Source organism: Anguilla rostrata, chromosome 15 (genome assembly GCF_018555375.3).
Source record: "Anguilla rostrata isolate EN2019 chromosome 15, ASM1855537v3, whole genome shotgun sequence".
NCBI classification, from domain to species: domain Eukaryota; kingdom Metazoa; phylum Chordata; class Actinopteri; order Anguilliformes; family Anguillidae; genus Anguilla; species Anguilla rostrata.
The window spans coordinates 5,679,612-5,703,484 of NC_057947.1; the positions used below are offsets into that span (position 1 = coordinate 5,679,612).

General features: G+C 47.7%; 1 protein-coding gene across 3 annotated transcripts in view; it reads left to right on the forward strand.

Moving 5' to 3' along the window:
• cpo (carboxypeptidase O) overlaps window positions 1-23,873 on the forward strand; it is a 104,805-nt gene that overhangs the window by 39,156 nt on the left and 41,776 nt on the right. The window lies entirely within an intron of this gene.

Here is a 23,873-nt window from a genome sequence, read left to right on the forward strand (position 1 = left end):
TCAAGGCTGGTAATGGCAAGTATTCAATGAGGGTTTATGTCATGAAGTTCAAATATAGCATTATCATAACATCATATACCAACCTATAACAATGCAAACCAAAATAACAGCCTCAGTGTTTTGTCTTTGTTTTCTGGTTCTTCATTGCTCTTTTTTTATATGTGACAATTGTAAAGTATATCAACCTTTTTTTTTTTAGAAGGGCGATAATCATTTCGAGCACTTTCAAACTGCCGCCGGTAAAACCGAAACGGCACGTTGAGTAGAGTTAACGCTACACCTTCAAATAGACTTAATGCCGCGCGCCGAACGGAGTTAGCTTGGCGCGGGACAGAAGAGGCTGACACAGCCTCTGCTCACGGCCCCATGTGTAAGTCATTACGCAGCCCCGGATGCCTGCGCTCTCTGCTTTGGGAGACGGGTACCTCACTGAGAGTCTCCAGTGGCCAGGATCTCGTTTTTCAATCTGTGTGAATTCAGGATTCTTCCTTCTGGACACGCGTCCATGGAGTACTCTCGTTTTCATTTATTTGACAAAAGTCTGAGACTGTCGGCATAGGAGGTCCATCTCGGCTCCCTGGTACTGTGTGTGGATTCACATTAGCAGTGGCCCTCTGGGCCAGTCAGAGAGCAGGGGAAAGCTTGGTAATTTGAGCTTCTGTGTGAAGTAAACAGTCTCATAACGGGTATGAAAACGATGCTATCGACGTGTGAAAGGGTTCAGGCACGCTTGTCTAAACTGGGAGCCCGGAAGTCCTGTTTATTTGGAGTTCGCCATTTTTAGCTTTGTTTAAGGGATTCCGTTAAACATGGGACACAAAGTGCAGTTTGTCTCTAATTTAGCTGTGATATTAACGGTTATTTGTTAGCTGTTATTAGGATGCAATTTTCTCAGCCTGCTTTGGTCCTGCAGTAAGCACTCTACAAGCTATGATCATGTCCTTGACAAGCCAGAAAAAAGGTTTACAAACCAGAACTCAGCGGAGAGACTACGTATCCCACAGTGTAGTGTTCCAGCAGCTGGGCCCTGCGCAACCTCACCATCAGATAAGCTGCAAGGAAACTATTGAAGATAACAGGATGCAGCAGCAACATGAATGCTCACATTCCCCCAGAGGTGTAGTCCTACCGTGTGTTTTCCCCCCCCATGATCTCAGCCAGCTGATTTCACTAATTTGTTCTACCTCCTGGATGAAGAATTGTGCTATAACTAGCAAAATCCATGTAATTGGAACAAAATCCTGCAGATAACTTCTGCTTTTGAACCTGGGGGTTTTCTCCCTCTGCATGCCGCAGAGACAAAAACACGCAGCCGTGCGGGAAACATGCCACCATGCAAACATGCAGCGCCTGCTCGTCAGAACTGGGAGGTCAGGAGCTCACTGTGCTCTGGTCTGAACATGGCAGTTCGAATGACCTGCAGCGAGGCGCCGTAGCAACGGACAGAGGACGCGTGGGAGTGAGTCCTGAGGCTCGTTGAAAGGCAGCAATGTAGTATAATGGGTAAGGAACTGGTCTTGTAACCTTAAAGGTTCGATTCCCAGGAAGGACACTGACATTTTACCCGTTACTTAACCTGCACTGCTTCGGTATACATCCAGCCGTAATGATGGATGCAATGTAAATGCTATCAAAAAATTTGTGTGAAATTTTAGCATCTGCTAAATGCCCGTAGCGTAACGAACGGGTTGGCGGTTTGTACCCTTGTGCCACCTGCAGTTTAAACCTTCTCGGAAGTACAGAGGGAGCAGCTCACCAGCCGCGTCTTCACCCTGATGTGATTTCATATTTACTGTGACTCCCCCGCACCCAACCCATGCTGTTCATCAGCCTCCAACAGATCACAGCCGTCTACAGTGTGCAGCTGCAGGTTCTGCTCGCGCTGTCCAAAACTTGTTTGTGTGCTTGAGGAAGAAGAGGTTCTCACTTCTTCCAGGAACACATTTCTTATAAATCAGATTTTTTTTATCTGTTCGCTGACATTGTAAGAAATGGTGCTTCTTTGAGTAATACTGTAATACTGGCTGAGAAATTATTATTGCAGTTTTTCATCTTGGCTGAGGAGGACACATGACTGATTTTACTTTCACCGATACAGCTCTGGTTTCATTTTGGAGATGTTGCACTTGAACTCAGAGATATGCCTAGATCCATCCTCGTTTCAAAGAAAAATCATAATGTTTCATAGTCTGCAAAAGGCTTTAATGCTTAAGAGCCCAATTTTGTGAATGAAATGGCCATAAGACGAGTCTTAGTTTCTGTCCAAATTGAATAATCTGTAGAATATTTGAGCTCTCATTAGTCGTATTTTCAGTATCGTATGCTGCGTTCATGCAACTGTAGTGTAATTTTCCAATTTTGTTCAATATGCCTAATGGAAATAAGCATAGTTTATAGTTCATTTTAAATAAAGTAAACAAAAAATGTAGCTATATTTTACCAGTCCAAAATATATTTGATCTGAAAGCAACAGTGAGGAGATGGAATCTTTCAGCAAATATGGAAAATTAAGTGATCAGTGTCGTGAGTATCGTGTGATTCCAGCGAAAGCAATTTGGCCAGGTAAATTCACTGCAAATTTGCCAGATTGTTTAACGTGTACATAAGATGGACAGAAGGAAATACAATTCAGTGTCTACACTGAAAGTGTGAAAATGTCTTTATGAGCGCAGCATCTCTGAAAAATGCCACGTTCCTTCGCTGGAAGTTCACTTTGCAAGTATACAGACCCAAGTTTCTATCATCTTCATTTTAATGAAAGGAAGAGTAACATCAATAAGACCAAAGCCAGTCAGCCACATTACAGAAATTTGATTTGATGGAGACGTGTGTCCTTGGATGGGCAGCTGAAGTCCTCTCCTCTGTGTCTGAATCTCTGTTGGCCAGAGAGAGGGGGAGACGTGTGCTCCCTTTCATTTTGGAGAGCAGAGCTTTGGTCTCTGGAGGGGAGTGATTGAGCTGTCAGCTCAGCCCTGTGTTTAATCAACTGTGGGGGGAAAAGTTCACTCAGGCCAGCCCTGGAACAGGAACCCCCCCCCCCCCCGCACTTCTTTACGTAGAGCAAGCGCCATATAATAACCGCCATAAGAGATTTATTCGTTACTTAAAAAAAAAAATTCCTTAAGTTGTTTTGAAATTTTGCAGTATAGCAATTCTGTATTTGTGTTGAGGGGTACAGTAGGAATGTGTTCCCGACAGTTAAAAAAAAAAAACTAAAACTGAACAGAGAAGACCGTAGCCTGCCCCACCCCCACCCCCACCTGCATGCACCCTGCTAACAGCTTGAGTCCTGCTCCTCTCTGAGGGGGGGGGTTTATGTCCGACTCAGTTCAACCCCCATTCCTGTTTGGATTGTGCGTGTGTGTGTGTCTCTGTGTGTGCTAGGGGAGTTGATCACATCCTTTTGTAAAGATGAGATGTTCTAGGGGTTGTTTTTAGATATTTAAACCTTTGTCTAATAATCGTGGTCTGGACACAATCGTAAAAAGGAATCTTCTGCTGCCATTGCTGTTACCGTTATTAAATGTCATTATTATAATTTGACTTTCGGGGTCGCACTTTAGGTCTGTGTCATAAGGTGTTCACACGAGCAAGGTTCTTTTGAAAATGACACTGGGGGGTTTAGGAGAAAATTGGGGCTGGTGGGGCACACCCAGAGTTCAGCGCTCTCTGCATGGAGCAGAGCGTTCAGGCTCCTCGCAGTCTCTCTACCTCTTCCCCCCCCCACGCCATGACTTCATCCTCCCCAGTGGTGAAAGGTGGGGTTCATCACGCCCCTAACTCCAGCACCCCACCACCTCCCCGCCCCCCTGTGTCTCACATTTGGCCCGAACGCTCTTTGGAGCCCAGCGCTCCGTGTCTCACTCCTAAAAACACAGCTGCTCTGCTGAAACACCGTCTGCAGAGATGATGGCAGACTCGCTGTCCTCCATTTTGTGTCTTTATTGCCCTTCAGTACAGTCACTCTCAGCCTCAGCCATGGCTTTTCGCTTTCCTGTCATGTGAAACAGGAGCCTGTGACAAAACTGCCTGCAGACATTCCTCACTTTCACACTTGACTATAGAATAAAAAGTCACCTCAGTGTAGACAAAATAGCTGCCTTTGTCTGCTCGGGAACTGCTGTTATACGCTGGATGTCTTGCCTTGCAGTTATTAGCATTTTTACTGTTCGTAAAAAAGAATTCTGTTTACACCTATAAGTCCGTGACTCAGAAACAGCCTGTTCTCTGCAATTACGCATGACAAAATGGCGGTTGGATGATGTAATCAGAGGGAATTGTGATCCGTCTGACGGCTCCACTGGGGAGATGCAGTCCTTTTTGTTTTTTTTTTTTTTTTTTTGAGAGCAGTTGTGCTGGGGGTAGAGGGTGTACCAAAGTAGCGTGCGGGTGGAGCCGCTTCAGAGGTTTTGCTGGGGCAAGGGCGGGGTCACCAAATGCCGAAAGGACGTAGGCTAAATGTCTCTCACTCCCTTTCCCAAAACACCACAAAAAGACAAATGTAGCAAAGTTGGGGTCACATGCTTCCTAGATAATTTGAGTCAGCATTATTAGGAGCAACCAGTTCCACCCTCTAAACAGATGCATGCTTCAAAACTTATAAACCCACAAATATAACTTTTCTCTGGGGGAAGGGAACATAAGACATATGGTGCAATATAGCAGTTAGTAGTGTTGCAGTTTCATACTTCATAAGTCATTATATTCAATAGCCTCTAAATATCCTCTACCCCCTGAGGAGAGAGACAGAACAATTGGCGCTATGCATCATGCTTCAAAAATCTGGCAAGCTTGATTTCCACAGAAATGAATGCTTGCGATTAATGCCGGTCGCATTATAAAATTACCTTTTTGTTGTCGACTCGACTGTAACGAAAGCTGTGGAACTGGACAGCTGTCTTTGTGTTGTTTTTACAGAGCTCCAAAGTACAGTGTTAAGCTGAGAGGGTGATGTAGAATCGACCCCCCCCCCCCCCCATGCCCACTGTGACCCCAGTCTGGGGTTTTACGCCTGCTATAGGCCTACACCTGTACACAGGTGTATAGGTGACACGATGCTGCATTTCAGTCTGAGGTGGCCTAATCTGAGCAGATTTGATACACTTTCACACATTGTGTTCACATTCTTAATTGCAAGCAGAAAGAAGGGAGAGGCCATATACTGAGATTGTGCCTGAATTAGGCTATCTCTAGTCTGGCTTCCTGTATGAGGGATAACCTTTCTGAACATTCTTTTTTAGATGGAGGGTTGATTGCTTTACCTTATACAGACAGAGGGGAAGCAGCACGGGTTGTGCATGGAGATGAGATCACGGTACAGAATGTGCCACGGTAGGAAATCAAACTCCCAGCTGCACGGGGGGGGGGGGGGGACTGTTTATGGGTTCAGAGTCCGCTGCCCAACGAAGTGAACCGCACGGTCTCCTCGTAAGCCTCACGTTTGGCTGCGAGTGCAACCCTCGCCAAAACGAAGTCACCACTGCCTTCTCAAAATGGATTATCGTAAAGGTGTGAGAGAACAAGGGGGAGTAATGAAAGCCTTCATGGCTTCGCTTTCAGTTTTATACATCTGAGTTCCAACATCTGTTCAGTTTTTTTTGCAATACTTGTTTAACACCGAAAGGAGCCTGGTGTTAGGGGGTTAGGCTATGCCAAGAGAAGCCAGATCTCTTACGGCAGGTTTGGTGGTCTGCTTACGAGTGAGATGACGGCCAGCTGGGCTGCACAGAGGCTGCAAACGGAAACTCTTTAGCATTATGCTTTCTGTCAGTGTTGAACTGGGAGGAGAGGTCTACCGCGTTGGGAGTTAAGAAAATTAATGTAGTAGTAACCCTTGTAAAAAGAGAAGAGGGTCCTGTGCAATCCAGTACAGAGCAGTTGGTGTCCAGATGAATTGAAATTTCGTTGTTGAGCCTTGAGGAAGCCCCCTACCCCATGTCCAAATACATTACATTACAGGCATTTAGCAGACGCTCTTATCCAGAGCGACTTACACAACTTTTTACATAGCATTTTTACATTGCTTCAGTATATATCCAGCTGTATAAATGGATACAATTTCGGTTAAGTACCTTGCTCAAGGGTACAACGGCAGTGCCCTACCCGGGAATCGAACCTGCGACCTTTCGGTTACAAGCCCAGTTCCTTACCCACTGTGCTACACTCCGTCCGGTGAGGGTGAGATGGAGGTGAAGGGTACATTCTCCAGAAGTGAGGGCATCAGGCAAGTGCAAGCATTTTTTTTTTTTGTGTGAGAGCAGTTGCTGGGGAGAATAAGCCTTTGGTTATTGGGACCTTGCTAGACTGATAAGATCTTCCCCGCTCTTTGAGAGATGTGTAGAACAGTGCATGAAGCACAGGCCCCTGGCATGTTCACCTGCTTTACTTCCCATGCGTTCCTCTGCTCTACCGTTAACGTATCCCAGAATCTTCCCGTCCCGTGGAGGCAGGGCTCGGTTTTGGGGTAGAAAGCAGGTCCCAGCTGCGCCGCGGTGAGCGCCCCCGAGAGCTCGGACGCTCCCCACAGCTCGCTCGCGTCACCCGGTAATGGGGCCCAGCTCCGCAGCCGCGGCCTGTCAGGCTACTGTTTGCACAACCTTGCGGATGAGGTATGGGAACCAGATTCTGGGTTCAGCTCAAACTTTTGAGTCATAAGGCGGCTCGCTCCAGACTGCCGAAACGTCAGAATTATCCGTGGGAATGCTGCCCGTGTCTGACCGAAACTGCGAGCGTTTCGAACAAATGACTTATTTCGCAACCGTGAACGGCTCGTCTGCTCTGGATGCGCGCGCCTGTTTTTGTGCATTCTTTTCTGGCTGCGTTTGAGAGGCAGTGTGTAATTGGGTTAGGCTCGTATATGGAAGCACAGGAGTGCCTGAAAGCTTGGTGGTTGGTCTGCCAATGAAGTTGGCTTTTGCTCAGTCTCAGTGCTGATGTAATTGGAGACTGGCTCCACCACTGTTGTGGACTGTTGCACACTGTGTGTGTGTGTGTGTGTGTTCCCCAGCCGTGGACTAATGCTGGTATTCTCGAGTGCAACTGAAACACCGGTAACCCCACTAGCAGCAGGAGGGTCTCGTGCTCCAGTGGATGCTGTATATTATCCATGGACTTTGGCTCAAATAAATCTTGTACCGTGTTACAGCAGCAGTGCTCATTCAGGTTCCAACATTTAGATTCTAAGTGCATATTAATCACAAAAAAGTTTTAAGTTAAATGATTTGCATTTTCCAAAAGCCTCAAAAGACAGGAAACTAAATTGATAAACCTTAACGCTTACATCAACCTGTTCTCCATCAAGGTGTATTAGCACAGAGCTGTGACAACTCCTACAGACCTGTATATGTCTACTGTACTTCAAACTACATGTGCTCATCACTGGGCAGTTTGCTTAAGAGTCAAATCTTCTCTCAATGACCCTAATTCATGCTCTTAGAGTCGGTGCTCTCTCCCATGTTAAGTCCATGGACATTTCATCTTCAGGACTTCATAATTTTGAGGTCTCATTCAAATTTAACAAAGTCTACAGCCATGTAGACTTTATAAAGCTCACGTCTCAAAATGACCAACAGAATGAGGGGCACTTGTGTCAGGATCCCTTGGATTTAAATTCAGTTATGTTTGCGTAAAAAAAAATCTTAATTTTTAATGCTCAAATGGTGTAACGTAGCTGACCCAAAATCAGTATTTGGCGACCCCATTGCGATTGTAGTCCATCTGTGAAATGGCATTTATATCGATTTTGGAACTGTAGAGATAACAAGGTTCAAAAATCGCTCTTTTATATTGGAGAGCTGACCAATGCATGCATGTAATTTTGAGGTCTTCAGTGCATTTTTTTGGGCAGTGTCTTAATTACATTAGGGGTGTATTTCATTGTATTTTAGGGTGTTTTTTTTTGCAGTGTAAGGCGTATTAATGGGGTACGAGCATAATCGGGTCTGCTCTGTGCAACTTGTTCAGAGCGGCCCTATAGGAAGGCCCCTGCGTTGCCGTGGGAACCTTTCTGTCTGTCAGTGAAGAATGTCTAACGAGCGCTGGGGGAGGCCGCTGCTCGCCGGGGCGCCGATCTCGCCGCACACTTCTCTAATATTTACTGTGCCGTCGCGCGGCGGGGCCCCGCTTGTAAACCTCACGTCCTCTCCAGGAATGCGGCTTCCTCGTCCCCCCCCCTCTGAAGCCCGCCAGCGATAAACGGCGACACGACCCATCGATCACCAGCGATCTGACCGCTTACGACCGACCAGGCGCGCTCGGGGGCGAGGTGAGATAAGGTACGACAAGGTCCCGTCGGCCTTTGTCGTGCGGGTTTGCCTATACCGCAGGACAGCGACAACACCGGGCATGCCCTGGAACCACTCCTCTGTACGATTTTGGATGCAAGGCACATGATTTAATGGAAGTATATGGGCAAGGCAAGCTAACTAATTTAGCAAAACACAAAATCATGTGACCGTGATTGTCGTCTCTTTCTCTGTTCCTTGTGTGTTTTGGGGTGGGGGTGGGGGAAGTGCAGTCACACTTTGTTTGGGATCAGATCAGCCAGTTTGAAAATGTATTTCCATCTGGAAAGTGAAATGCAATTGTGAGAAATACCACAATTATGAAATGACTCAACTCAAGTTGGGTATAATAATTCAGAAGTGAAAAACAGGTCTGGATAATTTAGCAGTTTCCTTTTGGGCCCCTTTGTTTCCCGTGTCACCAGTTCTCTGTCTGTTGGTCTCCATGGCTTAGCACCACCATGGGTCAGTATCTCCAGTTACAGGCTCCACATTACCTGCCCTCTGTATGGGGACATAGGGTGTACCTGCCGGTTCATGTCTGTCTCAGCATGACTGCCTGCCCAAGTGCAAACATCATCCATCCCATGTCCCTTCCATCCATTCATCTACCACTGGTGAGGATTTAGATGACCTTTTCAGCCTTCTTTGATTTTGTCTTTGTTGGGAGTTGAGGAGGTAGGAGCAGCTAGATTGGGAGTGAGCAGCTGAGGAGTTAGGAGCTGGACAGCTGTGGGAGTTGAGGAGGTAGGAGCAGCTGAGGTGGGAGGTAGCCACTGGAGTGAGGAGACTTGGAGTGAGTGACCAGCTGAGGAAGTTGGAGGTAGGACCAGCTGAGGAAGTTGAGGAGGTAGGACCAGCTGAGGAAGTTGAGGAGTAGACAGCTTTGGGAGTTGAGGAGGTAGGAGCGCGAGACTGAGCAGGAGACGCATGGATTGAGGTAGGCACTGGATTGGAGAGGACCAGCGAGAGTTGGGTGACAGTGGGATTGAGTAGGCTTGGAGTTGAGGGTAGGACACCTGTGGAGTTGGGTTGACCAGCTGTGGGAGAGGAGAGCATTGAGGAGTTGAGGAGGTAGGACCAGCTGAGGGATTTGAGGAGGTAGGACCAGCTGAGGGATTTGAGGAGGTAGGAGCAGCTGTAAGGGAGTTGGAGGCAGGAGCAGCTGTAAGGGAGTTGAGGAGGTAGGAGCAGCTGAGGGAGTTGAGGAGGTAGGACCAGCTGTGGGAGGTGAGGAGTCCCTGTGGGTGTTGAAGCACTGAGGTGGCAGACAGTGAGATTTGAGAGTAGGACCAGCGAGATTGAGGGTGGCCAGCTGGGTTGGTAGGCCCAGCTGAGGGATTTGAGGAGTAGGCAGCTGAGGAGTTAGAGGTAGGAGTGTGGAGTGAGAGTCTCGTTGATCGTGGCCACAAGCGGCTGAGACAGGGTTGCCCGTGACGGAGGCATCAGGACGTGCTAGCAGAGCAGCAGCAGGTTTATGGTCCCGCTGATGTTTCTGTGCAAAACAAACCTGTCCTCGCAATACTCCCATATGCACCCAGAGCCCCCTCCCACAGCCACCCCCACTCACACCCACACACTGTTTCACACAAACCCACAGACCTGCACACAGTACACCCCCCCCCCCCCACAGACAGACAGGCAAACAGACAGACAGACTTTCTGTGTCTCTCCCTCCCCCTTCTCTCTCTCTCTTCCCCTTTTGTCTCTCTCTCTCCCCTCTTCTCTCTCTCCCTCTCTCCACCCCCCTTCCCTCTCTCCCTCCCTTCTCTCTCACTCTCTCTCTGACCAGACTCGATTTGCCTCTGTTTGTTGTTCTGTGGGTTCTGTGTCACAAGGTCAGCCGGGGCCTGAAATGGTTTATCTTGGTGACTCACGGTCTGTTCACGGTACATAGTCCGTTTCCCAGCCGTGCGTTTCATGTTGGGAATCTGTGAGGGCATAGCTGTGGAAATGGCCATCACCACTTGCCAAAGTAAAGCTAAAGCTATAAAGATTGGCCAGATACAGACATTTCATATGCTGCGAAATTTTGTGCAGTCAGTGTGTTCAGTTAATTCTCAGAGTGGATTGGTAAACATCACGAACACGAGTACTTTGGTGTGGCACATTATGACACGTTCCTACACTGACAACAAGAATAAATCAGAGCACCATGTATATGATAGTGCCATTTAAATATACATTAGAGATCCACGTTTGTGCACAATTAATAAATGTTCATAATTTAGAATTTATCCCCGATTATTTATTAAATTTTTTTCTCCCCAACCCAAACTCAACCGGACTTGTTCCACTGCTGCAACCCTTCCTGAAAACTTCAGGAGGAGATAGCGGACACGTGACTCCTCCGATTCACGTGACTCCTATTCTCGCTTCTTTTTCCACACTGCAGATGCACCACAAATTATTGCCCATGCTGTCGAAGGATAACTAGGTCAGCATATTTTTGGTTTGTGCGTCCGCAGGTGCCTGGTCTGACCAGGAGTGGCCGCTAGAGAGCGACGAGCCAGCTCTCCCATTATTGTTCCCAGCCATAGCCAGCAGTGGTGCGCCCGGGTCTCAAGCACCCAGTCGCAGCCAGGGCAGGGCTCACGCTTTACTTTTGGAATGAGCGTCTTCCTTCACAACAACGTGTTTCTGTATAAATGCTCATCAGAGCTCAAGATTTCTGTGTAGATGTGCATCAGAGCATCATGTATCTGTGTAAATGTGCATCAGAGCATCATGTATCTGTGTAGATGTGCATCAGAGCATCATGTATCTGTGTAGATGTGCATCAGAGCATCATGTTTCTGTGTAAATGTGCATCAGAGCATCATGTTTCTGTGTAGATGTGCATCAGAGCACCATTTATCTGTGTAGATGTGCATCAGAGCATCATGTATCTGTGTAGATGTGCATCAGAGCACCACGTATCTGTGTAAATGTGCATCAGAGCACCTCGTTTCTGTGTAGATGTGCATGATCAGAGCACAATGTTTCTGTGCAAATGTTGTACATGCTTCATATTTCAGAGTGCATGCAATCTAGCAAGCCAAAGCGAATTAAAAAAATGAATCAAGATAAGAAACCAACACGCCATAATGGTTTGTTGGGATATTGCAGACGCAGCCAAAAAGAGCGTGATAAGGAGGCTGAGGAAGTCTCGTCGGATCAGATGAGTTTGGATGGAGATGATGATGTTGCTCAGGCCAGAAGCCTGTAAGAGCAGACTTGTGGCCGTGTGCGTCATCCTCGGCGTCCGCCGCTGATGCATGCTGGTCCTGTGTGAGGGAGCCGAAGGGGGCCCCCCCACATTCCGGAAAGGCACGGAACGGTGTGACGGCAGGCTAGGATGACCTCGCTCGCTTTCGTGATTAACGCTTCCAGAAGCGTTGTGTTTTTCTACTGTACAGGACACTGCTTGCCCGGGATTGTTTTCATTTGTTTCGTGTAGGGGAAAATGGTCGTAAATAATGCTGGACATCACTGCATTCAAAGCAAAGCTTTGCTTTGCGGGGCGACATAGCTCAGGAGGTAAGACCGATTGTCTGGCAGTCGGAGGGTTGCCGGTTCAAACCCCGCCCTGGGCGTGTCGAAGTGTCCTTGAGCAAGACACCTAACCCCTAACTGCTCTGGCGAATGAGAGGCATCAATTGTAAAGCGCTTTGGATAAAAGCACTAGCCTATATAAATGCAGTCCATTTACCATTTAACAAAGCTTAAGTCTCTACTAAAGTTTAAAATAACTGCAGACGGTCATGGAACTAAGGACATGAGCATATATCATTATTGTTGTTGTTGTTGTTGTTATGACTTTACAAGTCTTCGGTAATCTAGTGTGCACTTTGGTCTGGTCACTGTGTGGAATAACGGCAGACTGGACTGCGTAGTCGTAGCGTAGGCAGGTCTTCCCCGGCACTACTCTGAACACTGTGTCCAAACGCAGCTCTGGGCTTGGGGTGCCACTTTCCAGGCACTCGGAGTCACAGGGAGGCCTGTATGTTACCGCACTTAACCCAATGTTAATCCCAAACCCCAAATTCAGTTTTTAACTGGGTTGGCTGGTGGATACAGTAGCAGGTGGGTGGCTGTCCCCTTCATGGACTGCACATAGTGTTCTGTGCTCAGACCCTGCTGAGGAGAAGCACTGTGCTCAGATCTGCCTCTGCTTACAGCTAAACCAGAGCCCCCGTTCTTTAGCCCTGTCAGACACCCAGCACCTGCTGTCCTTCAGACCCCTCTGCTGCTTAACTACAGGAGGTTCATTGTCCTTCAGACCCCTCTGCTGCTTAACTACAGGAGGTTCATTGTCCTTCAGACCCCTCTGCTGCTTAACCACAGGAGGTTCATTGTCCTTCAGACCCCTCTGCTGCTTAACCACAGGAGGTTCATTGTCCTTCAGACCCCTCTGCTGCTTAACCACAGGAGGTTCATTGTCCTTCAGACCCCTCTGCTGCTTAACCACAGGAGGTTCATTGTCCTTCAGACCCCTCTGCTGCTTAACCACAGGAGGTTCATTGTCCCTCAGACCCCTCTGCTGCTTAACCACAGCAGGTTCCTGATGGGTAACAGGAGCCTGCTGTGCTATGTTACAATACAGGCCATCCAGTCTCACTGTATTGCACTTGGTCCAGGCCCTTGAAGAGTTTTTACAGTTGCGTGTAAAGTTGGATCGTAGTGGTTGAGAGGACGGTCGGAAGCTTTCAGTATTTGGAATACAAAGCTATCTGGTGCATCGTGGAGTCTGTGGCAGGGCTCAGCTGGGAGATGAGATTGAGGAGGGGGAAGATGGGGCATGTCCTGGCATGAAGTCTCCCCCCCACCCCCCCACCCTCAGGGCTGTTGATAAGGGAGAGGCGGGACCCCCCTGATGTCGTCTCCCTGGAGACGGGCGGAGCCGCAGCTTCAAGAGGAACCGAAGGCGCTTGCAGATAGTTTCATGCGATTTCAGCAAACCGCTGCGTGGTCTTCCCTCCGCCTCAAACGCCAGAGACGCTCCGCTCTAATCACTTTCTCCAAAGCACTTCCTGTTTCCTGCAAACAAGCGCAAGCCATTTATGCACTACTATAGGTCACAAAAAATTTAACCCAAAAAAGCAATGATGTATATTCTTATTCTGCACGGCTCAATGACTTCAAACGAGCGATTTCAATCTGCAGTTCTTGGATAAGTCTGTAGCCAAAACAAAACAAAAAAAATAGTTTGATGGTTTTTTTTTTAGACTGCAGGGTATATTTTCTTTAGCATGGTGTTTATTTGCTGTCTGAGGTTCCCACGGAGTAGAGATGAAGTCAGAATTGCAAAAGTCCTCTCAACACAGCCTGGTTTTTCTTTTTCCCCCCCCTTAAATGTACAAAGATTTCTGTGGTTTTGGAAAAGGGCTGAAATTCCATAACTTCTGCATCACCAATATCATGCCATCTGGTAATAATGATTACTTCTGTAATGGGTACTGTTCACTGTAGGCATTGCTGTATGTCTTCATAATTCAAAACAGTCTTGCAAAGGGGAGGGGCTGAACAAAGGGTGGGTGTGGTCTAGGTGTCGTCTGTCAGCACCGTTTGCAGGACACCTGTCCAATAGACAGGTAACACTTTCTGTGTGTTGTGCAGTATTTCAGCCCTTAAACACTAACCCAGCGCTGGGTAGAGGCAATGAGCACAGCTTGTTCTTTGGGATCGGAATTGCCAAGACCAGGCCGGCCTCTGGTAACTGTCACGCCGTTAAGAGGCTGAATAAACACAAAGAAAATCAGATGGAGCTATGCTGATGTCTAGTGATAAGACCATGTTCCAGGAGAGCGGTGGAGAGCTGTGCTTTGTGGGTCCAGTAGTTCAGAACCGGGAAGTAAATTTGCTTAAAAAAATTGGCTTCTATTTTTGCAGGGCTGAGGATAAAGCTTTAAGCCGTATGGCAAGCAGGCTACCTTGGCAACAGTAAAAACCAGAAATAAAAGGAGCAAAATGACCGCTTTTCTGACCGCATTGACCACTTCATCGAGCGCAAGCTACTTTTTTTCTGAGCGTGGCGATCTATTCTTTGGTCTTAATGACCACCTCTGGGCGGTGATTATCATTGGTCAGTACACGCTGCACTATTCTCTATTCTGCATTCATTGTCTGTAACTGAGAGGACAGACGGAACAGGAGTAGGCTTGTGGGTGCCCTCCTCTCTCTCTCTCTAATTATCGCTCTGTTCCCCAGACAGTGATGGGGTCTGGCAGGACCGAGGGACTCTGTGTGGAACTTTGTGCTGCTTGTTACTGTGGTGAATGGAGCACAGGGCAGTCAGCATGCTTAATCCAATTAATTATCATGTGACCAGCTGTCTGTCAGCAGCGCACCAATGAGACTCCCATGAGGACCCTGTGGGCACAGAATGGAGACTTTGTTACTCGGGCGACCCTAAACCTGTGACAGAGCCCCCTGGAGCTTCAGCATGGTCACAACCACTGTATCATTTGTATATATACAGTACCCACTGGATAACAATATATTTGAAGGTGTGTGTATTTCTGTGTAATTTCGCTTGCGTGTATGTATGCGTGTGTGTGTTTGGTTTGTCAGTCCTTCAGTCAATCATTTAAAATTCAGTCAGTTTGGGCAGTAAAAATGGGTAGATTGATTTCGAAGCCTGTTGCCGTGTTGCGGTACTGTATGCTGGTAATGATGCAGGTGCTGACTGTGCAGGTGATGCCCATCTTTGATGCTCTCTCTGCGATAGTGGCACCACCCTTTCCAGGCCCCAGCCTGCTCTGCTCGTGCTTGGTGTTCTGGGCTGTAATTGGCCGTCAGGTCTATTTTGATTAATTCCCCTGGGGAGGTGATTTAGAGCACAGACCCTCCGGGCTCCTTTGATCCTGGGGCTCTGGGGCCTGTGGGCCTGTCCGGGGAGCAGAGGCCAGGAGGGAGAGGGAGAGCAGAGAGGAAGTGAGCGAGCAAAGGGGAAGAAGGAGAGGGAGAGGAGATGGGGCCTAGGAGAAAGAGAGAATGACAGTGATGAATAAGTACATCTCAGCCAGTTGCAACAGGATCCAGTGGGTACTGACCTCCACCTCCTACCGGACACATTTCAGGGTGTTAGTGTTGTAATTTAGGGAGAGGTGGTGCCCTGGGAGTATCGAGCAGGAAGATCTCAAGACGCACAGCAGTGTAGTTTCCCTCTCACCGTCTGAGTCCTGAGTCTCGCCGCTTCTTTTTTTGGCCTCTAGCAAAATGATCACAAAATAACAATCGGCGTTCTCCCTCCTTCCGAAGCCTCGTCTATACATCTAACTCTTTTCTTTTTTTGGAATTCCCCTTTCAGTCTCTTGTCTGCTGGGACAAATGCTTTGTGTGGAAGCCCCCACCCCCCCACCCCCCACCCGTCTCTTATCACATCCTGCCATATCGCAGAATCCCTCTGTTCCGAACTGTAGAATTGTCATACTGTATAGTTCAAAAGTTTTCCCAAACAACTGCGCCGAAACCCAAACATTTGGCTCGCGGACGCACGGCGGCGGGGCCTGTCCTCAGGCTGCCGGGCGAACGCGGGTCAGACCGAGGGCACGTTTTGGCTGGAGCGGCGATGTTTTCTTTAAAGTGGGTCAGCAGAAAAGTCTCCGAGACTCGGCAGTGAGAGGGGAGATAGGGCAGCACGCCGCGCAGGAGAGGAAGACTGGGACTGTCAGTCAGGCTACGGAGCTGAGTCACGGGCTCTTTAAAGTGGCTTTTCCCTAAATCTGACTGCACGTCATAAAACAGCCCCTATTGGTACACCCAGTGCAGACATCCAGTGCAGACACAAAAGTATGTTTTGGCTCATTTCTTGGGGTTGTTAGTGTAATAACACTAGAACTGTGCTGTATGTCTAATAACACCGTATTTAATACCATACTTCAGACCATTGGTACGAAGATTTGATCTACCTCCAGTCTACCCATTTATAAACTTTTTCCTGGACGATTTCTCCCTCTGTCAGTTTGAACTGGCCATGTTTGTGTGGGTCTGTACCATCCTAACGGTTCAACCAGATGAGCACATTCTGCCAGCTCCCTCATCCTTTCCCTTCTGCAGTCCAGCTGGGCTGCATCACCCTTGTTTTGAGGGCTGTACTTTAAGTGCTACTGGTGTAGGCAGCTGAACACACACCCAGCCTACACAAACCCTCCCTTCCTGTGTGGCGCTATAGCCAGTTTAGCATTTTTATGTGGGATTCCTCAGGCTGGCAGCAGTACAGTTTTCCACAGAAAGACAATCTTGGCTAAGTGCTAAATGGCTAATAACACTGTACCTGCATTTTGTGGTGATCAGTTTGGGGTCATTCCTGTGTTCCCAGGGTCTTATGTTCCCCATATTTATATGGCGCATAATGGGAACATGACAAAGCATCCTATGTTCCCAGGGTCCTATGTTCCCCAGCTCTACATATGTGCTCTCCCACGGTCCTATGTTCCCAAGGTCCTATGACCCTGGGAACATAGGACCCTGGGAACATAGATGCGCTCCCATGAGTTTATTCATGACACTGCAACATGCAGCCTTTGAATTTTCATTTCACGAATGAGGGGCTCTCAGTATGCAACCATTTTGCTCTTTTGCCGTTCGATTGCCTTCGTGATTTTCACACGATTCGAGGTGAGATTTGATGCCATAGTGGTTGTAATTGTTCCTCAGAATAGCACTTTTTGTTTGCGTGTCACATAGCTGTCCAGGCACCAATCCGTGCACCATCGCCATGACCCGCTCTCGCCCTGCCGCTCACCCACGGGGTTTTGTGTCCACATCTCACACTTACTGTAGTTCAGTGGGGGGGGGGCTATAGCGGTGCTGCATGTCTTGTCAGTTTACCACACAGACTGAGCACACTACTGGCTGTTGGTATGTTCTGTGTCCATGTCACTGAAGATGAACCGTAGAAGTTTAAGACGTGCGCAGTTCGAACAGAACAGGGTGTATGGTTAGATAAACAAGTCGGTGAAAGTTTGTTCATGAGGCCACCGTTTAGACACAACCAGATACCTCTTCACTAGCAGTGGTGGTGAACAAACAGCCAATGAGAAGGGAGCATGCGATGGCCTATTCCGCGTGCCAACAAAAACAGCCTTTTTCCGAATGCTTCCATTTTCCGCAGAACCGCAGCAAACGCCCTGTGAGAGAGTCGGTGGCCTGTGGGGGAAAAAACAATGGAAAATACAAAAATAATATCCAAAAACAACCATCAGGCAGGCACAAGATGAGAAATTAACTGCTCCTCGACAAGACCGCGAGTGTTTATTTCATCACGAATGGCTGCAGCCCACGAGTGACGGAAACCCGATAAGCGGACAGAAATAGCCCCGATAGGAGCAGTCTGGGACTTAGTGATGCGGTGGCGGGAGGGGCTTCACAGGACTGCTTCGGTCACCAATGGGCGGGTCCGAAATCGTTTCTAGGTTCTGGGGCGAGGGTCATACTGTGCGATTCCCCGATTTCAAAATACATGTGGTCTGTCTCCTGTCCTTAAGTCATTCGTCTGGGTGGTTACAGATTCACTTTAGCTGACTGTTATGGCCCACAATGCACTTCATGGCCTTGGACTTTCATTTGATAGGACGTCACATTTTCAGTCAATCTGCATTGAGCAACGTTTGGTCTGTTTTCCATCCCTCACGGTTGCGTAAAAAAGTTGATGAGATTTTGGCTGTTCCTTACGGAAGCCCTAAAAGGCCATGGATTCGTACATTTTATTTACCCCGTTTACCCGTGATAACGAGCTAATTTTCTTTTGTTTTCTCAAGATCTCGAGTAATTAATGTCATTATCTCGAAATAACAAACATTGTGTTCTCGAGATAACAAAACATTGTTTTGCTGAGATAACAAGAAATATTGCGATATAGAATGATTGCAGGAAAGCGACTAACAATAAGGACTTTTGCAAGGGTCTGAAATTTGCAAAATAAAAGTCCCAACAACAAACAACTATTATGTTCAAAATAATGGATTCAAAAAATGTTCACAGAGTGATCTTGGTATTTTCATATTTGAACTCCCTGCATTACCAAAATACATTGGCTTTGAAATGTAAAAGTCTTAAATAAATCTTATTGTTAGTTTAGACTTGTAGGTTAGTATTTATCCTGGCGAAGACTGCCCTGAGTTGCTCATCCTGCGTCACATTTTACCTTCAGATGCAGCCCTGCTGACATGGGACGTGGGCTCCAGTGAACCCTAGTGCTGCTGGCACGCCTCAGACTTTTCCTTTAAAAACACACACAGCTGGCAGCAACTGACCCTTTCCAGTCAGTTCTAATCCTCGAGCTGCTCAGAGCCCATTAATGCTGACTCGGCAGTACCTGACCCCGGCGCAGAGTGCAAAGTTGAGGCTAAATGCCCCAATGTCATGTTGTATCAGACCTGGGTCAAATACGGATTTGTTTTAGATTCAGATACTTTTCTGTGCTCTGTTGATCTTGTCTGGTGTAATGGAGCCTGCCAATATGACCAGAAGGCGGGGTTTGCACTTTCTGAGAGAATTTCATTGGTTCCAATACACCAGGCAAGATCAGTAAAGCGTAGAAAAGTATTTGAGTCCAACACAAATATGTATTTGCCCCGTGTATGTGTTACAGACACTGACGGGAAGACATGCAGGACTGCTTAGCAGCAAAACGGTGATATGGAGAAGAGTTATGCAGTGATTCAGGGAAAGACGGGATGTTAACAGAGCAGACAGGGGAGAGCGGAGAGTGTACCTCCACATACTGTAGAGATGGCTGCATCTGTGTAGAATGCTGAACTAGAGCACTCTCTCGTAGAGCAGTGGCGCTACAAGCCTAACGGGAGAATTAGCGGAGTGTGAGCCGAGTCTCTTCTGAATAGTGACACTCTGAAGTGTTTCCTCAGAACAGCTGCAAACACACTGCTGAGATTAAACAAAAACTTACTACAGCTATTCTGACTAATATTATTAATACTGCTACAACTCTTCCCCCTACTAGTACTGCTACTTGTATGGCTACTAATACTAGAACTACTAGTACTTGCTGCTAATAATAATAATAATAATACATTTTAGGAGAAGCAGAAATGATTGTTGCCCAGAATTACTAAAAGAGGTTTTGGATTGACTGTGCTGTGCCCATGCATTGGTGCAATACTGTTTATGCCCATGGAACAGCATAGTTCATGTTTGGCACTTGGTCTGTAAAAACCCTCTTCATGAACCCTGCTGTCCCTCAGACGGCTGGAGACGTTCAGGACCACGGACAGCAGCAGCCTCACCTGCAGGTGCGCACGCCTGAGGCGGATTGGTGGACCGCCTAGGTGTGCCTCACATTGCCTTCGTAAGGCCAGGAATCCGCAGTGCTGTGCTGAGCTCTGCGGGGGAGAAGCTTAGAAAGCTGCATTCGTGGTCCTGTGTCTCTCCCCCAGCCCTCCATTGCTTTTCAGAGAGCGTAATGGAATCTTGTGTCCAAAGAGCATTGCTAACTTTGGCTTTTTCAGGGATTGGTGTATATTTTGACTGCATAACATCATGGTTTTGACTTCTTTGCATGACATCACTTTTTTTTTTTTTACATCCCTGATTTTGTGAGCCTGCTTTTGGCTGTTTCTTAGTGTCATCGTGTCTTTTGTAGGGGGCGGGGGTTTTCATTCTTACATTTCATAATGTGACGTTTTTTTCTCCGCATCCTACGCCAAGAGCTTCTTGGAACGTGTGTAAGTATTCTCGTATTGATTTAGTGCGTACCCTGCACTGTGTCTCTATCCATTACCTTTCGCTGTGTCACCGTGTTTATAAAAGGTGCGTGGAAGCGATACACTCGGAGCGACGGTATTCCCTCCTGCGTTAGTCACGGGAGTTAGGGAATGCTAACGCATGACATCAGACATCGTATAGAATTTTGACGACTAGCTGTGCAACTGAATAGCATATTGTTAGCTTTAATAGGACGGATGTAGCACAGTGGGTAAGGACTGCGCTTGTAACCGAAAGGTCGCAGGTTCGATCCGGGTAAGGACACTGCCGTTGTATCCTTGAGCAAGGTACTTACCTGCATTGCTTCAGTATATATCCGCTGTATAAATGGATACAATGTAAAGTGCTATGTAAAAAGTTGTGTAAGTCGCTCTGGATAAGAGCGTCTGCTAAATGCCTGTAATGTAATGTAATGTAATCTGTGTATTAGCCTATTACAATAATAGACTACGAATATCGCAACTGAGGTAGGTTGGTATAGTATATCTAAACTACCTGTAAGTACTTATGCAAAGTTGCCCGAGTAATTGGATCAGCTCAGATAATCTGCATTACAAACTAGGCTAAATTCCTTGCAGAAGTAAATTGTGTCGATTTAATTGCTAAGACGTTAAACAATTAAAAACTTTTTGCGTGAAATTTCATGTCAAAGAAATACTTTCGTTGGCCTTATTAGTTACTATATGTTTGTTTGTCGTCCGTTTTGTTTTTATTTTGATCGTTTTAACGGCCTTATTTACGTCATGCCGGCCGAAGGCGCGGTTTCCGTTGCGCTCGCAGAAGGCCACTCGGACAATGCGAGAGGTGAAGGGGAACAATGTAACCGTTGGAGCGCCCCATTCGACGGCCTAAAACCGCAGCCTTTTAATCGCTTCTCCAGCTTTCTCCGTGCAAGCACAAAATTACGGAGGCTACGTCAGAGGATGAACACCCGCCACCCGAGCAAATTTGTGTTCCTCAAATACGCATTTCCCCTCCACTAGAAAAAAAATGTTCCAGGGTGCCTGCCCTGGGTATGGGTTACAAACAAGCTCATGTGTTTTGCCTTGTTTTGTCCTAATTTCAGCTCTGACGAGGAAGGCCGCACCTCACTGTAGAACATTCTGGAAATTACATCAGGGCTGAAACATGAGCTGGTTGGGTCCTGCTTCATCCTCGGTCTCCACAGGAGGGAACGGATTGCTCCCTGTACGCCCCCTCCACTCTCTCAGGCCTCCTCTCTGTCCTTTCCTCTCCTCCTCTCTGACCTTTCCTTTCCTCCTCTCTGTCCTTTCCTCTCCTCCTCTCTGTCCTTTCCTCTCCTCCTCGCTGTCCTTTCCTCTCCTCCCTCCCCTCTCTACCCTCACCACCTTCTCTCTTCCTCCTCCTTGCTCACATGCGCGTGTCTGTGTCCTCGGGCCTAGTCCCTGCGCTGAAGCCGCCGTAGCCGCGCGGGCGTGTCCGCGTGGGACGCTTTCCAGTCCCGCGCTGTCGACGCATGCTACGCGTGCAACAGGCCGCCACGCTTTCAGATTAGCCGATGCTGACCCTGCAGATGAATTCTCTGTGCTGCTGCGTTAGCCTCGTTTCCAGTCTCACAGGGAAGGAAATTCCACTTCCTGATGAGTCCATTGTGATCGTGGCCCGAGATGTTGTTCTTTCCTGCAGAAACGGGGGTGTGGTGGTGTGATCAGTGCGTGCTCTGTTCTGCTGAGTCTTTAGCTTCAGGCCCCTTGCTGTAGCCACACACGAAGCTCTGTTTTCGAGGCTTGGATTGAGTAGTGTGTGTGTGTGTGTGTGTCCCTCCTTACGCAGTTCAGTTCAGGCAGTTGAACTTCCGCAGGCCCATTGTTCCACCAGAGCTGTGAAACAAAGGCTTTTCCATGCTGCCCGGTCTGGGCTCGTATGATAACAGACCCAGAGGAAGCCTGCCGTTCCACAGAACATATCCCATCATGCACCTGTGTAGTGATGGAAAGCACAGTAGGACCCTGTGAGCATGCTTTTGGAAAAAAAGTTTCAGTTTATTGGACAGCGCAGTGTAGACAAACAGGAAAGTGTGGGAAGTGAGAGAGAGGCAGAGGCAAACATGGCACGGCCAGATTGGGATGGCCAGCGTCGCATGTGGACACTGCTATACAGGCTGTGCCATGGGACGCCCACGCGGGGATACTTTTGGGTCTGCGGTGGTGACCAGTGAGGCTCAGAAACAGAACACTTCTTTACTGCCTGGACTTCTTTTGCTTTGTATGTGGCAGTTCATGGTATACCTCTCTACACTGTGTTCTAATATACACTACACAGCCAAAGGTCTGTGGACAGCTGGCATCAAAGTCTCATCCAAAATGATGGGCATTAATATGGAGTTGGTCTACCCTTTGCTGCTGTAACAACCTCCTCTCTGCTGGGAAGGCTTTATACTAGATGTAGGGATTTGCTTCCATTCAGCCAGAAGTGCATTAGCGAGGTTGGGCACTGATTGGGCGATTAGGCCTGGCTCGCAGTTGGCTTTCCAGTTGATCCCAAAGGTGTTGGATGTGGTTGAGGTCAGGGCTCTGTGCAGGCCAGTCAAGTTCTTCCACACCGATCTTGACAACCATTTCTGTGTGGACCTTGCTGTGTGCCCGGGGGCATTGCCAATGTACCTCTCTACACAGTGTGTTAATATGCCTCTACACTGTGCTAATGTACCTCTTTACACTGTGTACTAATATACCTCTGCACTGTGTGCTAATATACCACCTTTTTAAACTGCATTCCTATATAGCCTACCTATCTGCTCTTTGTACCTCTACGCGGTGTTCTAGTATATTTATTTGTGCTACTGGACTGTTTCTTGACACCCAAATAAAGCCTGATTTTCCTCTAAAGCAACGGTAATACTGGCTGATATTAAATGACCTTTGGCCTGGCAAATGTACTGACCCTTTTTTGCACCGTTGGAAGGACTTTTGGGAAGTGAACACCTAATGCTAGTGAGAAATTTATCTTTCGTTGACGCTTCAGCACAGGAAATGTGAATCACTGGGAACAGATCCATTTACTGAGAGAATGGAACAGACGAAATGCAGGATTGTGGTGGTTAATCTTCATCGTGGTGTCGTGAGGGGTGGGGACTTCAGCCTCAGTAATTAAACCTCAGTGTGGCCCACTGGTGAAAGTCCTGGGCTTCAACCAGAGGTTTCTTTCCCATGTGTGGGCACTTCTAATGATACTAATACTCAAACCGTTTCTAATACCAGTTTCGATACTAATTTTATTATGGCCCGTAAAATGGGGCTCTGGAGGAAGAAACGGAAAAGAGAATCGAGTATTAAGGCTCATTGTGCAATAATAATGAGCTGTCTCCCATTTTGTCTTGAAGTGCAGTTCTGCAGTGTTGCTCGACTGGGAATAAACGGGATATAAAAATAAAGCCATTGCCTCAGTTGCTCTCAGACTTCCACCAGTACTGACAGCGTCTACATTAGGCTGAGGGCGTTCACCCTGGTCTCAAGCCCTTGGAATGCTCAGTGTGTGCGTGTATGTGTGTGTGTGTGTGTGTGAGTGTGTGTGTGTGTGTGTGTGTGTGTGTGTGTGTACTGCATGAGCAGCTGTATTAGGTGTCCATTATCATACAAATTGCTAAAAATGCTGTATGAGACCCAAGGCTCTGAAAGGGTCGAAGATCAGTAGTTGTGTTACTGCTAGCTGCAGCCGGTGTGCTGGTTACTGCTAGCTACAGCCGGTGTGCTGGTGACTGCTAGCTGCGGCCGGTGTGCTGGTGACTGCTAGCTGCGGCCGGTGTGCTGGTGACTGCTAGCTGCAGCCGGTGTGCTGGTTACTGCTAGCTGCGCCGGTGTGCTGGTGACTGCTAGCTGCAGCCGGTGTGCTGGTTACTGCTAGCTGCAGCCGGTGTGCTGGTTA